Source organism: Balaenoptera musculus, chromosome 11 (assembly GCF_009873245.2).
Source record: "Balaenoptera musculus isolate JJ_BM4_2016_0621 chromosome 11, mBalMus1.pri.v3, whole genome shotgun sequence".
In the NCBI taxonomy this organism is placed as follows: Eukaryota; Metazoa; Chordata; class Mammalia; order Artiodactyla; family Balaenopteridae; genus Balaenoptera; species Balaenoptera musculus.
The window spans coordinates 99,843,281-99,860,994 of NC_045795.1; the positions used below are offsets into that span (position 1 = coordinate 99,843,281).

A 17,714-nucleotide genomic window follows, 5' to 3' on the forward strand; every position below is an offset into this window, starting at 1 on the left:
CTTTTTGGATTCACCTCCTAGAGTAATGAAAATAAAAACAAAAATAAACAAGTGGGACCTAATTAAACTTAAAAGCTTTTGCACAGCAAAGGAAACCATACCCAAAACAAAAAGACAACCCTCGGAATGGGAGAAAATATTTGCAAAAGATGAGACCGACAACAGATTAATCTCCAAAATATACAACAGCTCATGCAGCTCAATATCAAAAAAACAGCCCAATCAAAAAATGGCCAGAAGATCTAAATAGACATTTCTTCAAAGAAGACATACAGATGGCTAAAAAAGCACATGGAAAGATGCTCAATATCGCTAATTATTGGGGAAACACAAATCAAAACTACAATGAGGTATCACCTCACACTGGTCAGAATGGCCATCATCAAAAAATCTACAAACAGTAAATATAGCTCGAGAGGGTGTGGAGAAAAGGGAACCCTCCTACACTGTTGTGGGAAACTGGTACAGCCACCATGGAGAACAGTACGGAGGTTCCTTAAAAAACTAAAAATAGAGCTACCATATGATCCAGCAATCCCACTCCTGGGCATATAACTGGAGAAAACCATAATTCGAAAAGATACATGCACCCCAATGTTCACTGCAGCGCTAATTACAATAGCCAAGACATGGAAGCAACCTAAATGTCCATCAACAGAGGAATGGATAAAGAGGATGTGGTACAGGGACATCCCTAGTGGCGCAGTGGTTAAGAATCCACCTGCCAATGCAGGGGACATGGGTTCCATCCCTGGTCCGGGAAGATCCCACATGCTGCGTAGCAACTAGGCCCGTGCGCCACAATAACTGAGCCTGTGCTCTAGAGCCCGCGAGACACAACTACTGAAGCCCGCGCGCCTAGAGCCCGTGCTCTGCAACAAGAGAAGCCACGGCAAGGAGAAGCCTGTGCACCGCAACTAGAGAAAGCCCACGCGCAGCAACGAAGACCCAACGCAGCCAAAAATAAATAATAAATTTTATTTTTAAAAAGTTGTATATATATACAATGGACTATTACTCAGCCATAAAAAAGAATGAAATTATGCCATGTGCAGCAACGTGGATGGACCTAGAGAAGATCATTACTAAGTGAAGTCAGACAGAGAAGGACGAATATCATATGATATCATTTATACGTGGAATCTAAAAAAAAATGATACAAATGAACTTATTTACAAAACAGAAACAGATTCACGGACTTAGAAAACAAACTTATGGTTACCAAAGGGGAAAGGAAGGGGGGAGGGATAAATTAGGAGGTTGGGATTAACATATACATGTCATCATATACAAAACAATCAACGAGGACCTACTGTATAGCACAGGGAACTCTACTCAATACTCTGTAATAACCTATATAGGAAAAGAATCTGGAAAAGAATAGATGTGTGTGTGTGTGTGTATAACTGAATCACCCTGCTGTACACCTGAAACACAACATTGTAAATCAACTATACTCTGATATAAAATTAAAATTAAAAAAATATATATTTTTAAAAAAGAAGTTTAAATCTCTAGACATAAAAAAAAAAAAAAACCCTCAGTAGGAAAAGGAAAAAACATTGGGGCAATGTTTGGATGAAAAACCCTCTTCCACCATACAAAACAAGAAGAAAGACAACTTCCCCATGAATTCTGGCAAAGTCAATACTCAGCCTTATTCACAAAATTCTTGGATAGCTTCCTTGGCCTAAAAACCCCATGCTATTTCAGTGACTGAGTAAAGCCTGTGCATAGATATGGTTGCATAGGGGAATTGCCTGTTTTGATGGTAAGCAAACAGTTCTCAATGGTGTTTCAACAATTCAAAGTCATTAAAAACAGTGGATAAAATAATTCATGACAAAATAAAAAGGCAAATGAATGAAAAAAATGTAAGGTAGCCTGTAATAAACAAGGGCTGTAGTATCAGAAATTATTAACAATTTAGAAAAAGATAAACATTTCTAGAGAAATTAAGAGAGTTAAAAAGAAAGAAGCACTGGTTCTTTAGATTCCAAAACAGCCAAATGACTTAGCATGAAACTTCAGTAAAAAACCTGTCTCATTCTTCAAAGTTATTAATCTCTTCAACAGGATCAACAAAAGACTGCCAAAGCAAACAATCTAGAACTATTAATTTTAATCTCCTGAATAAAACTGTATATTCTGCTAAAATAACTATGTCAATGCATAGACCTTATTTTTTATGACTTTTCTCACATAAAATTTTCTTAAATTTTCGGCATCTACCACCACTAATATGACAGCAAATGAATGAACAAGCAATAAGAAAATATTAGTGGACTCATTACACTGCTGGTAGGAATGTAAAATGGTACAGCTCTTACGGAAAACTTTGGTAGTTTCTTAGGAAATTAAACATTTAGTTACCATACACCCCAGCAATCATACTCCTTGGCATTTCTCCCAAAGAAAGTAAAACATATGTTCCCGTAGAAACTTGTACTTGAGTGTTCATAGCAGCATTACTGACAATACCCCAAACTGGAAACAAGGTAAATGTCCCTCAATAGGCAAATGTTTAACTCCAGTACATCCATACAATGGAATACTACTCAGCAATAAAATGGAAAGAACTATTGATATTGGTACACATAACAACTTGAATAGATTTTAAGGGGCATTATGCTTAGTGAATGAAAAAAAGCCAATCTCAAAAGGTTATATACTATATGATTCCATTTTATATAGCATCCTCAAAATGACCAAACTACAGAGATGGAGACCTCATTAATGGTTGCCAGGGAACAGGGACAAGGACACAGGTAGCAGTGGGTTCCCAAAATAAAACAATGTTTTGAATTTACCCAGTAAACATTAACTGCCCTTGGACTTTCAAGTTTTAATTCTGGCCCTGTCCCCAGTGAAATTATTTGCTAACTTACCTCTTCAACTAGCTGATTCACTAAATTAGCAGTAGCTAGTAAGGCAAAACACGTAATGAGGTACTTCTGTCTCTGAGTGATCAAGATATCCTTACAAGAAGTCTAAAAAGAAGAGTGAGGATACAAAGTCAAGTCTCAGAACCCATAGCAACTGCAATCTTAGCCGGCTAAAAGAAAATCTAGCTCTTAGTTACCTAATATGCAAAGACTATGTATGGGGCTAAGAATGGCGCACTGATAGTGCCTGTTAGCTAAAAAATAAAGTCAAATGGTCTAAACACTACTGTATTTTCTTGATTCTAGATGTCATCAACTGATTAAAAGGCACACCTATACCTAAATAACCACTTTTTGAAGGGAAATGCTACCATATTAAATGCACACAATGTCAACACATTAAGATGAGAAAAAAAAAAAGCATTCCTCTTAGAAATAGGGGATTTATAAAATACCACCAGTGTGCCTAACCAACACCTACCTTTGTTCCAAATTTTTCTAATGAAGAGTTAGACTGGGGCTTCCCTGGTGGCGCAGTGGTTGAGAATCTGCCTGCCAATGCAGGGGACACGGGTTCGAGCCCTGGTCTGGGAAGATCCCACATGCCGCGGAGCAACTGGGCCCGTGAGCCACAACTGCTGAGCCTGCGCGTCTGCAGCCTGTGCTCCGCAACAAGAGAGGCCGCGATAGTGAGAGGCCCGCGCACCGCGATGAAGAGTGGCCCCCGCTTGCCACAACTAGAGAAACCCCTCGCACAGAAACGAAGACCCAACACAGCCTTAAATAAATAAATACATAAATAAAATTTCAAAAATAAATAAATAAAATAAGTACTTAAAAAAAAAAGTTAGACTGAAACACTACTCCTGGGACCTTTACTTATCCCCAAATCTATCATTGCCTTGTAGAGGTAATCAAAGCTAAAATTTACAATAACCTATTGCTGAAACCTGACAGAAGTAGTCTTTTGCAAATATGTGGTAAGCCTGCAAATGTATGAAGTGCAAACATAACGAGACTAAAAAGAAAAGGTTTCAAAGTATTGCAGCACCAATCACAAGTTATTTGTTAACCTTCAATTTCCTCATGGGTTACAATAGTACCTACTCCCATAGAGTTGTTGTGAAGATTAAATGTAAAACACTTAGAGTGGAGCTTGCTATGCAATAAGCACAACATAACTATTAGGTTAAAAAAAAAAGCTACAAGGATATATTGTACAGCACAGGGAATATATTCGATATTTTATAGTAACTATAAATGGAGTACAACCTCTAAAAATTTTGTATCACTGTTTTATGCCTAATATAATACTGTAAATCAGCTATACCTCACTTTCTTTTAATGCTAAAAAAAACCCAAAAAAAACCCAACTCCTTATTTTAGGAAATGCCAGGCACCTACATATGTAGTGGTTCCCACTGGGAATGCTGCAGCAGGTGTTTCTCATCACCCTGGGTACAATAACCTTACTTTCTATGTGGGAGGTTCTTGCCACTCACACAGTTTTTTGCTGAATCTGGTAAGAAAAAGAAATCACCAATCAAGTCTAATTAAAAACAAATCTATAGGAAGCAGGAAGAAACAGTAAATTGAAGACAAAAGCTAATGATATGAAACTACTGCTCTTTATATATTAAGATGTGGAGACTTCTTTTCTCGCCTCACATTCGCACATCACATTGCAGTTTCAGAGTACTTAACACATTATCTCATTTGATCCTCACAACAATCCTGTGAGGTTCTTGCTGTTACATCACATTTTACAGATAAGTAAAATGAGGCCTGAGTGTCATGCTGAAGGTCACAGAGCCAGCAAGTGGAAGAGCTGGAACCTAAATCTCCAGACCACCACAGCTGCCTCTAAACCAGACACGTTGTACAATGCAAATACAATTTCTGCACACCATCCTCCAGGGTATCTCGGTAAACCATTAACAACTTAAAGATACTGAAAAAGTAGAATAAATCAAAGAATTACAAGACCTTAAGCATCTGTAGTGTAATCTCTCATTTTACATAATGCTCTTATAAGAGAAAATAAGAAAATGTTTTCAAGTGTGTGTGTGTGTGTGTGTGAAAAAAAAAAGGAAAAAAAAAAAAAAAAGAAAATGTTTTTAGTAGTCAGAATCAAAACAAAAATTTTTTTCTTGTTCTCACATTTAAACATCCGCAAGCATGTGTGGAGATTAAGTGGCTGAGAAAAAATAAAAGGGTTAAAACATACAAACCCCAAACTGTCCCGTTTTGCCTGACTGCATCTTGGTTTCCAACATATCTATTGGAAAAAACAGACTTTCTTATTCAGAGGTACAGGTGAAATTTAAGATTTTTTTCTGATAGCTTTAATGACTTTTTACTTTTAGTAACTAATTATAAAGAATCTTGCACATGATTTAAATATATATCTGCAAAAAATTATTTCATCATTTCTTCTCACACAAAGCAGTTATTTAATGTCAATATAGTACACGATAAAGTGACAGAAAAATAATCTGATAGCAGTAATTTAAAGGAACAAAAATAATCTTGTAGACCCTATTTTAAAATTTTTATTGAGGTTCTGACTTGCTCATAGTATAATTTCCTTCACTTTGCCATAGACATTGCAAAATTTTCATAGACAATCTATTATTATAACCATATTAATGTCATAAACACTCAAGGAGAAAAAAGTGATGTTTCAAAGTCACATTTCCTTGTTATTATAGAATCATTTTTTTAAATATGCAGATACATTTTTATCGTTTAAATGTATTGCAAATAAGTCATTATGAAACAAACATGGAAATGCAAGTAATTTGAGTATAAAATAAACCACAAAAATAAATTAGCATTTTAGGAAATCTACCTTTTGACTTCGCTCTAATGCAGTTTGGCACTGCCTCCCTCCCCATCCCTGCCTGAAAAACAAACATATCTAGGACTTCGATCATTTTTTCCCCCTTTACAGTGCCTGACACACAGTTGGTGCTCAATAAATATATGTTAAACTTTCCAAGAGATTTCAAACTTTCCATTAATAACTATCAATACCATAATCCATACTCCAGAATTATGAAGGTACATGGCAGTTTATCTCCCTACATTAGGACAGTTGTACAATTTTTCATCGATCCGTCACCAATGACAACTGAAAAAAACTATTTTTTGGACACCAAAAGCAGGTATTCCTTGACATAAAGCAAAGTAGGAAATAATTCCCCTAGTTAATTCAATCTACAAAAAATCCAACAACTTGAAAAATACATAGGTTAAACATTTAAACATTTTCCACCCTCCTATCTTCAGAAATCGACTGATTCTCATTAAGAAACAACCACAGAAATAGATGTTTCATAACCTGATGTCAAAATTTAACTCCACAAAGTATTATGTGGATAGAAATCTGTTCATAATATATTGTTAAGTGCAGTAGGGGAAAAAACTTGTAACAAAACAGTATATATACTCTTATCCAGATACACATATGTATTTATAGGTATGTTTGCATCAGCCTACAGTGCACATATATTAAAATTATAACATTGGTTATCACTGTAAATTATCATAGAAATTATAACTTTCTGGTTTATATTTATCTGCGCCTTTTTCATATTTGCTATACAAATCTGTTAATTTTCTCATCAAGAAAGCAATAAAAGCATTTTTAAAAAACTTTACTCCACTAACCAAGGAATGTGTAGACTATCTAGGATTTGAACAAACATGCTTTCCCAACCATCTTTGTTTTTCTGTGTAGTCAAATAAGGGAAAAAATAAACCAAATGTGCTTACTATGGGACTTCAACTTGCATGACATTCTCTTACTGTTTTGAGAAAAGTGGGAGGAGTAAAGGCAAGCAGAAACACCAAATAATTATTATTTTTAAAATTATTGTTTAACGCTAGAGGTCTCTGGGCTCGGACCGAGGTTGCAGCGACATGGCTAAACGCACCAAGAATGTCGGAACTGTGGGTAAATACGGGACCCATTATGGGGCCTCCCTCAGGAAAATGGTGAAGAAAATTAAAATCAGCCAGCACGCCAAGTACACTTGCTCCTTCTGGGGCAAAACCAAGATGAACAGATGAGCTGTGGGCATCTGGCACTGTGGTTCCTGCATGAAAACGGTAGCTGGTGGTGCTTGGACCTACAACACCACTTCTGCCGCCACAGTAAAGTCTGCCATCAGAAGACTGAAGGAATTGAAGGACCAGTAGCAGCACCACCATTTGAAACGTTGCTAGCCTATAATAAATAGGTTAATTTTTGTAACAAAAAAAAAATTACTGTTTAAGGCTAGAACCTTTCAAGTGATTTATAATCTTTCAAGTGACTTATAACCTCATTGGTGAAACAAAACTTAAAATATAATTAGGATAACCCAATTAAAAAATAGAGAAAGAATCTGAAAAACATTTCTCCAAATATACCACTAGCTGATAAACACATGAAAAGATGCTCAACATCACTAATCAATAGGGAAATGCAAATCAAAACCACAGTGAGATACAACTTCATGCACAGTAGGATGGCTAAAATCAAAAGACAGACAATATAACAAGTGTTGAAGAGAAGGCAGAGAAATTGGAACCCTCATACATTGCTGGTGGGAATGTAAAATGGCCCAGGCAGGCAATTACTCAAAAATCCTTACCTTAAAAGAGTTACCACAGGACTCAGTAATTCCATTTCTAGGCAGGTACATGTAGTCTACACAAAAACTTGTATACAGATTTCACACCGGCACTGTTCATAATGGCCAAAAAGTGGAATCAATCAAGGTTCATCAACTAAAAAATGAATAAACAAAATGTGGCACATCCATACAATGGAATGTTCTTTTTTTTTTTTTTTTTAATTTTATTTATTTATTTATTTTTGGATGCATTGGGTCTTCATTGCTGCTTGCAGGCTTTCTCTAGTTTCGGCTAGCAGGGGATGCTCTTCATTGCGATGTGCAGGCTTCTCACTGCGGTGGCTTCTCTTGTTGCAGAGCACGGGCTCTAGGCACGCAGGCTTCAGTAACTGTGGCACACGGGCTCAGTAGTTGTGGCTCGCAGGCTCCAGAGAGCAGGCTCAGTAGTTGTGGCGCACGGGCTTAGTTGCTCCACGGCATGTGGGATCTTCCCGGACCAGGGATCAAACCCGTGTCCCCTGCATTGGCAGGCGGATTCTTAACCACTGCACCACCAGGGAAGTCCCTACAATGGAATGCTATTTGGCAATAAGAAAAAGAATGGATACAGGCTGCATAATGGATAAACTTTGAAAACATGCTATGTGAAAGTAACCAGTCACAAAAAACCACATATTATATAAGTTCATTTATATGAAATGTCCAGAAGAGGCAAATCCATAGGGATAGAAAGTAGGTTAGTGGTTACCTAGGACAAGGGCGGGGTGGGGGGCAAAAACGGGGAATGACTGGTACCTTGGTACAGAGTTTCTTTTGGGGGTGATGAAAATATTCTGGAATTAGAGTGCAGTGATGATTGTACAACTCTGTGAACACACTAAAAACTGAAATGTACACTTTAAATGGGTGAATTTTAAAATATGTTAAATACACCTCCATAAAACTAACAAAACAAGATGTTACCAACAGGGAAAATGGGTACATGATATACTCTATATATTATCTTTGCTTAACTTTTCCATAAATCTAAAACTTCTAAAATAAAAGAAATAGATATACAAATTAGTAAACAAAATCACATAATATATAGCTAAACTATGAGGTAGGCTAAAGCACAACCACAGCACTTTACTTATATATTTATTTTTTTAAATAAATTTATTTTTTATTTTATTTATTTAATTATTTGGCTGTGTTGGGTCATCGTTGCCGTGCACAGGCTTTCTCTAGCTGTGGTGAGCGGGGGCTACTCTTCGTTGCGGTGCACAGGCTTCTCATTGTCGTGGCTTCCCTTGTTGCAGAGCATGGGCCCTAGGCATGTGGGCTTCAGTAGTTGTGGCACGTGGGCTCAGTAGTTGTGGCTCACGGGCTCTAGAGCACAAGCTCAGTAGTTGTGGCGCACAGGCTTAGTTGCTCCACGGCATGTGGGATCAAACCCGTGTCCCTTGCATTGGCAGGCAGCTTCTTAACCACTGCGCCACCAAGGAAGCCCAGCACCACAGCACTTTAGAAAGACTCACACACAGTGCCTCAGACAAAAAAGCGCTGCATAAATATTAGATGTAAAAAATAAGGTTAGGCCTTATTCACAGGGTTACACAATGGCACAGGTAGAAGGAAGGCTGGAACTCACAGACCTGGAACAACTTCTTCATTCATCTGGCCAAACAGCTTTCCTTTTCCCACTTACTTACAACTTTCCAAATAAACTGACTTTCAGACAACCCAAAAATTTTCAGGAAAATGTCTACACAGAAAAAAAAATGCTGGTAAATAACACTGCCCCTTTATCAGTGTAAAACTACTCCCTCTGGGAACTTCCCTGGCAGTTCAGTGGTTTGCGACTCCCCCTTCCAATGCAGGGGCTGTGGGTTCAATCCCTGGTCAGGGAACTAATATCCCACATGCCTCACAGCCAAAACCCCAAAACATAAACCAGAAGCAATATTGTAACAAAATGGTCCACGTCCAAAAAAAAAAAAAAAATCTTAAAAAAAAAACTACTCCCTCTGTAGCCTGGATTAAAATTTTATTAGAAAAGCATTTTTACACAATTATGCCTTATCTATTTCTAAAAGGCTAAAGACCTTACGATCTACAGATCAGACATTATTACAGGTTTCAAGATTCAAATTACTGATGAAACATGAAAGATTTGTCTTCACTGGCTTCTTAATATGAATAATAAAGCACTCAAAGTGTTCAAAAAGAGGGTACTGACTGGAAAGGGGCATAAAGGAATTCCAGGGGGAGGAAAATGTTCTACGTCTTGATCTGACTGGTAGTTATAATTATACACATACAGCAGCATACATATGTAAAAATTCATTAAACTACATATACATCTTAGATTTATGCATTTACTAGAAATTGTACATCAAGTTTTTTAAATGAAATTTTTAAAAAGATTCCAAAGAATTACCTCATTATCCCAAAGCACATGATGTAAGAAGAGCCAGATTTTGTCTTCTATTAGTAAAAAGAATCAAGCATGGAGAAGTAAAGCAATTTGCTTTAACTCAAAATGAAGAAGGAAAACAAGTCTCCCAACTCTTTTCTATCACTGATCTAACCTATGTGTGTCACAGACAATGAGAATGAATCTCGAGATCCTTCTACTGAGAGTAAAAAAAAAGTCAGAGAAAGAAAGAGGACATAATCAATCCTAGTTCACCAAGTTACCCAGAATAAGGCTAGAAAACTGAGGAACCAAATCGACATCCTCTCCATCCCCAAATGACATATTATTATTCACAAACAAGATAATTATTTTTATCTAGAACTGGTTGTGAAATAATGCAAAGAATGCAAAAGAAGTTCTCAGCTTCGTACTTCCTCTAAAAACTATCACAGTGCTACCTCTTGCTTCATTCTGTAGTATTTCTAAGGGTCTGAGGCACTATACTCCCTGGCCTTTACTTTTGGCCATTTACATGTCTTGAGGGAGATAGTAAGAAGAGTATACAGGTTAGGCTTCAATGGACCAAGGTAAAGTATGGCTCTTATTTCATAGTCACAGAGTTTTAGCGTTGGGCTAGATCTGAGCAGCCAGTTATTCACTTAACGAATAAAGAAACTAAATCTTAAAATGGTTAAGGGACTTGCCTAATATCTCAGAGCTAATAAGTGGCAGAGTCAAAGTTGAATCCAGCCTTCTATTCACCAGACCACACCTATATCTCCGCTCAAACAGAACCTGGATACCACCTTATCTAAAGGAATAATTATACTCTGGGGAAAAAATGGTTCATATTATGCAAAGTCTCATACTCATCTGTCCCACAGCACTATTATTTTAATTTATAATCAGAATTATAACTGTCAACCAGGTTACAGTCGGTACCTTCTTTTCTCAGCAGTAAAATCCCTGGTAATTAATTGGTAAACTGAATTAATACCAAAACATTACTTGGTAAATGAATAATCAAAGCAAACAGAGATAAATGGCTTTAAAGAATACATGCAGCAAGTTCTTTTCATGGCAAACCACCTTACTTCACCTAAGACATTCATACGGTCATTCATTCATTCAGCAAATACTGAAATGTCCACTAGGTGTCAGGCACTGTTCTGGGCTCAAGGAATACAAAGAGACAGATATGGGGGACTTTGGTTTAAGTAGACAGACAAACAACGGAATGCAGTAAGCGCCATAATGGGACAACCAGGGTGCTGTGGAAGCCCAGAGGAGCAACATCTACTCTAATCTAGAAGGTCAGGGAAGTCAGACCAGCTTCTTACTCTCTCAAGCAAGCAGGCTTCTCATCATTCTTGAAATATACCATTTTGGGAACTGCCTGGCCGTCCAGTGGTTAGGATTCCGCCCTTTCACTGCCAAGGGCCTGGGGTTCAATCCCTGGTCGGGGAACTAAGATCCCCCAAGCTGTGCAGTGCGGCCAAAACAGAAATATACCATCTTGAACACTGGTCTCTTATTGACACAAAAATCTCCAAAACCTATATCTGAGGCAAAAGAAAAACAGCATTATAATATTATCCTATTTATATACAATTACTTCATATTCATACATCTATATGTGTATATATACTTTCAAAGACACATGTATGGAAGAATATTTACAAAAATTTTAATGGTAATCATCCATGTGAGATGGAATTTCAGATTGTTTCAACTTCTTTACACTTTTCTGCTTTAATTTTTAAGAATACTCCTGTAATTTTTTCTATTTTCCTGTAAACAAGGTGAGTGGGAGAGGGCAAGCACACAAAAGAAAACTGAATAAATTATTACTATACTTATATCAACCTGTCTCCCCTATTCGGAGCATTATTTGTCACATGGGGGACACTAATGCAGCACACTTGAGATCTTTTATTTACACTTGTAAGAAGGGCTACTTCTGGGAAAGTTTCTGGAGAAACAAGAAAGTTAGATGGTAGAAACCTAATGGGTGGTAATCACTACGTTAAGGTGTTCAGACTTCATTCTGTGGATGAGAGAAAAACACTGAGGGGTTTTTGAACAAAGGACTAACAATCAACTCTGTTTTTTAACAAGATATCTTTGGTAGCATTTATAATACAGACAGACAAGAGAGGGAGTAAAGGCAAAGAGATGTGTTACAAAGTTTTGGCTACATTTTTTTTTCTAATCTGGAGAAATGATACCAAATTTTTATTAGTGGTATCTCTGGTAGATGAAAATATAGGGAGTCTCCCTCTTTTGGTGTTTATACATTTCAATAACTCTTGCACTTCTTAGAATAGAATGTATTATACTTATAATCAGAAAAAAATAAGAATGGCTAACACAGGAACTCAAAGAGGGTGAAGGGGAAATGATGAAAGCTTGGACTATAAGCTCTGTAAGGGCAGGAAACTGATCTGTCTTATTTATCACTATATTCCTAGTACCTTGCACACTGCCTAGCACATATGAGGTGCTCAATAAATGTGTCAGAATAAACAAAAGAGTGAATGAGTGAACAAATGAATATCCTGAAGGTTCAATGAAGAAGACACATTTCAGAAGTAAAATATACGTTTGTTGATCAACATAAAGGCCAGGAACAGGAAGAAATCAAAGATAACCCTAAGTTTTTTGGACTACTTGACTAAGAGAATGATGAGCCATTAATCAAGATAAGTAAATCTACAGGAGGTATAGGTATAGAGAAAAGCAAAGAGATCATGGCAAAATGTCAATGAATTTGGAAGACATTAAGTTTCAGGAACCAGTGGGGAATCTACCCTGAAGATACAAATTTGGAAGTCACTCCTAGAAGTTTATATCAGAGATCAGAGCTACCACACACCATAGTTTATGGACCCTCATGCTCTTTGTCAATGGCAGAGTAGGACATGCAGATCAAAACGGAATACACCACTCTTCTGGGTGCCCTGATGCCCTAACCTGATCTTTTTGCCTAACCGATTTTTAAGCACAGATTATGAATAAATATACTTTATAGAGTCTTCATCTCTCATTTGCTTCCTAATAGGATACAAAGGCCCACAGCTATATTTCATATCTTCACTATTTGCTACAGACAGAATTCTGGGTTAACAGATACAGGGAACATAAGAAATTCAATACACACAGCAATATTTACCATAAACACACAAAATTTATATACTTATTTTATTCAACATTATTCACTGGCAAACTGTCATAATATAATAATTTTCCACATACTACTGACTTTTTAAAGTTTCAGTTTGAAACCTGAAATACTTTTGAAAAAAGTGTTTTGAGAGAGCATCCTTTATCAATAGACAATGTTTTTACAGATGTTTATTCACATGATAGGGCAGGAAAAGTTGTTTTTTGATACTTTTTTCCACATTATTCCAGGATTACAACATGATACTTCCAACTGTCCTCACCTATGCAAGTCTCTTCCCCCTCCAATTCATTCTACCTATGAACTGAAAACAAAATCAAAAGCTTCTCATTTCCTTTGTTTCAACTCTACCTCTCAAAATCCATCCTTCATATCTTAAACTGACCTTACTCTAAGCTCAAAAGGTCAACAGGTAGGTTAGGCTATACTCTAAATGCAGAAACACACAACATAAGGCTAACCTGAATTGGAAAGGAAGAAGTAAAACTATCATTGTTTGCAGAAGACATGTTATTATACAAAGAAAGTCCTGAAGACACTACTAAAAAACTACTAGAGCTCATCAATTAATTCAGTAAAGTTGAAGGGTACAAAATTAACATAAAGAAATCTGCTGCATTTCTATACACTAACAACAAACTATCAGAAAAGAATTTAAGGAAATAATCCTATTTACAATCGCATCAAAATGAATAAAATACCTAGGAATAAGGAGGTAAAGACCTGTGCTCAGAAAACTTAAGACACTGATTAAAGAAAATGAGGACAACACAAACAGATGTAAATATATACAGTGTTCATGGATTTGAAAAATAATGCATAATATGCATAATAATTTGATTTACATACATCATGAAGTGATTATTACAATACGTTTAATAAAAATCCATCATCTCATATAGGTACAAAATTAAAGAACTAGAAGAAAAAAAATTTTTTTTCTTGTGATGAGAACCCTTAAGATTTACTTTCTTCACAACTTTCATATATAACACAGAGCAGTGTTAATTATATTTATCATGCTGTATATTACATCCCTGGTATTTCGTAACTGGAAGTTTGTATCTTTCCACTGCCTTTATCCAATCCCCCCCTCGCCCCATCCCATCCTCCCACCTCTAGTAACAACAAATCTGATCTCTTTTTCTATGAGCTTGTTTGACTCTTTTGATTTTTCCTTTTAATTAATTTTTGGTCTGCGCCAGGTCTTAGTTGTGGCCTGTGGAATCTTTTAGTTGCGGCATGAGGACTTCTTAGTTACAGCATGCATGCGGGATCTACTTCCCCGAACAGGGATTGAACCCGGGCCCACTGCATTGGGAGCGTGGAGTGTTACCCAGGGGACCACCAGGGAAGTCCCTGTTTCTCTGTTTTTGAAGTATAATTGACCCTTAATACTATGTTACTTCCTGTTACACAACAAAGTGATTCAATATTCTATACATTTCAAACTGATCACCATAATAAATCTAGTTACAATATATCACCATAAAAAGATATTACACAGTTATTAACTATACTCCCCATGCTGTACATTTCACACCCATGACTCATTTGTTTTGCAACTGGAACTTTGTACCTCTTAACCTCCCTCACCTATTTCTTTCTTCCCTCTCCCTTCTAGTTTACTTTTCAAATGGCCAAGTCTGTCATCTCATTTTAGGACCACAAAAAAGAAAAGCCTAATTAACAAAACACAGTAAAAGAAACAGTTGTTTCTGCAAAGTAAAAGAGAAAAAGGCAATTCTTATTTCAGAATACATGAAAGAGCAATGCAAATTCTCTAGGTACAGAAAGAAATTAAGCAGCAGAGGGCAGACAGCAGAAGCAAGAAGAACGACAATCCTGCAGCCTGTGGAACAAAAACCACATTCACAGAAAGATAGACAAGATGAAAAGGCAGAGGGTTATGTACCAGATGAAGAAACAAGATAAAACCCCAGAAAAACAACTAAATGAAGTGGAGATAGGCAACCTTCCAGAAAAAGAATTCAGAATAATGATAGTGAAGATGATCCAGGACCTAAGAAAAAGAATGGAGGCAAAGATCGAGAAGATGCAAGAAATGTTTAACAAAGACCTAGAAGAACTAAAGAACAAACAAACAGAGATGAACAATATAATACTGAAATGAAAACTACACTAGAAGGAATCAACAGCAGAATAACTGAGGCAGAAGAATGGATAGGTGACCTGGAAGACAGAATGGTGGAATTCACTGCTACGGAACAGAATAAAGAAAAAAGAATGAAAAGAAATGCAGATAGCCTAAGAGACCTCTGGGACAACATTAAATGCAACAACATTCACATTATAGGGGTCCCAGAAGGAGAAGAGAGAGAAAGGACCAGAGAAAATATTTGAAGAGATTATAGTCGAAAACTTCCCTAACATGGGAAAGGAAATAGCCACCCAAGGCCAGGAAGTGCAGAGAGTCCCATACAGGATAAACCCAAGAAGAAACACACCGAGACACACAGTAATCAAATTGGCAAAAATTAAAGACAAAGAAAAATTATTAAAAGCAGCAAGGGAAAAATGACAAATAACATAGAAGGGAACTCCCGTAAGGTTAACAGCTGATTTCTCAGCAGAAACTCTACACGCCAGAAGGGAGTGGCATGATATACTTAAAGCGATGAAAGGGAAGAACCTACAACCAAGATTACTCTACCCTGCGAGGATCTCATTCAGATTCGATGGAGAAATCAAAAGCTTTACAGACAAGCAAAAGCTAAGAGAATTCAGCACCACCAAACCAGCTCTACAACAAATGCTAAAGGAACTTCTCTAAGTGGGAAACACAAGAGAAGAAAAGGACCTACAAAAACAAACCCAAAACAATTAAGAAAATGGTCATAGGAACATACGTATCAATAATTACCTTAAACATGAATGAATTAAATGCTCCAACTAAAAGACACAGGCTTGCTGAATGGATACAAAAACAAGACCCATATATATGCTGTCTACAAGAGACCCACTTCAGACCTAGGGACACATTCAGACTGAAAGTGAGGGGATGGAAAAAGATATTCCATGCAAGTGGAAATCAAAAGAAAGCTGGAGTAGCTATACTCATATCAGATAAAATATACTTTAAAATAAAGAACGTTACAAGAGACAAGGAAGGACACTACATAATGATCAGGGGATCAATCCAAGAAGAAGATACAACAATTATAAATATATATGCACCCAACATAGGAGCACCTCAATACATAAGGCAACTGCTAACAGCTATAAAGAGGAAATCGACAGTAACACAATAATAGTGTGGGACTTTAACACCTCACTTACACCAATGGACAGATCATCCAAAATGAAAATAAATAAGGAAACAGAAGCTTTAAATGACACAATAGACCAGATAGATTTAATTGATATTTATAGGACATTCCATCCAACAACAGCAGATTACACTTTCTTCTCAAGTGCACACGGAACATTCTCCAGGATTGATCACATCTTGGGTCACAAATCAAGCCTCAGTAAATTTAAGAAAACTGAAATCATATCAAGCATCTTTTCTGACCACAATGCTATGAGATTAGAAATCAATTACAGGGAAAAAAACGTAAAAAACACAAACACATGGTGGCTAAACAGTATGCTACTAAATAACCAAGAGATCACTGAAGAAATCAAAGAGGAAATCGAAAAATACCTAGAGACAAGTGACAATGAAAACACGATGATCCAAAACCTATGGGATGCAGCAAAAGTACTTCTAAGAGGGAAGTTTACAGCTATACAAGCCTACCTCAAGAAACAAGAAAAATCTCAATTAAACAATCTAACCTTACACCTAAAGGAACTAGAGAAAGAAGAACAAACAAAACCCAAAGTTAGCAGAAGGAAAGAAATCATAAAGATCAGAGCAGAAACAAATGAAATAGAAACAAAGAAAACAATAGCAAAGATCAATAAAACTAAAAGCTGGTTCTTTGAGAAGATAAAATTGATAAACCATTAGCCAGACGCATCAAGAAAAAGAGGGAGAGGACTCAAATCAATAAAATTAGAAATGAAAAAGGAGAAGTTACAACAGACACCCCAGAAATACAGAGCATCCTAAGAGACTACTACAGGCAACTCTATGCCAATAAAATGGACAACTTGGAAGAAATGGACAAATTCTTAGAAAGGTATAACCTTCCAAGACTGAACCAGGAAGAAACAGAAAATATGAAGAGACCAATCACAAGTAATGAAATTGAAACTGTGATTAAAAATCTTCCAACAAACAGAAGTCCAGGACCAGATGGCTTCACAGTATCAAACATTTAGAGAAGAGCTAACACCCATCCTTCTCAAACTCTTCCAAAAAATTGCAGAGGAACACTCCCAAACTCATTCTATGAGGCCACCATCACCCTGATACCAAAACCAGACAAAGATACCACAAAAAAAGAAAATTATAGACCAATATCACTGATGAACACAGATGTAAAAATCCTCAACAAAATACTAGCAAACAGAATCCAACAACACATTAAAAGGATCATACACCATGACGAAGTGGGATTTATCCCAGGGATGCAAGGATTCTTCAATATATGCAAATCAATCAATGTGACACACCATATTAACACACTGAAAAAGAAAAAGCATACGATCAT

The 17,714-nt window shown here is 36.7% G+C and overlaps 1 protein-coding gene and 1 pseudogene across 1 annotated transcript in view; one reads left to right on the forward strand and one right to left on the reverse strand.

The window, feature by feature from the left end:
- TMCC1 (transmembrane and coiled-coil domain family 1) overlaps positions 1–17,714 on the reverse strand; it is a 220,687-nt gene that overhangs the window by 177,397 nt on the left and 25,576 nt on the right. The gene's annotated exons all lie outside the window — the stretch shown is intronic.
- On the forward strand, positions 6,787–7,148 carry LOC118904466 (annotated as a pseudogene).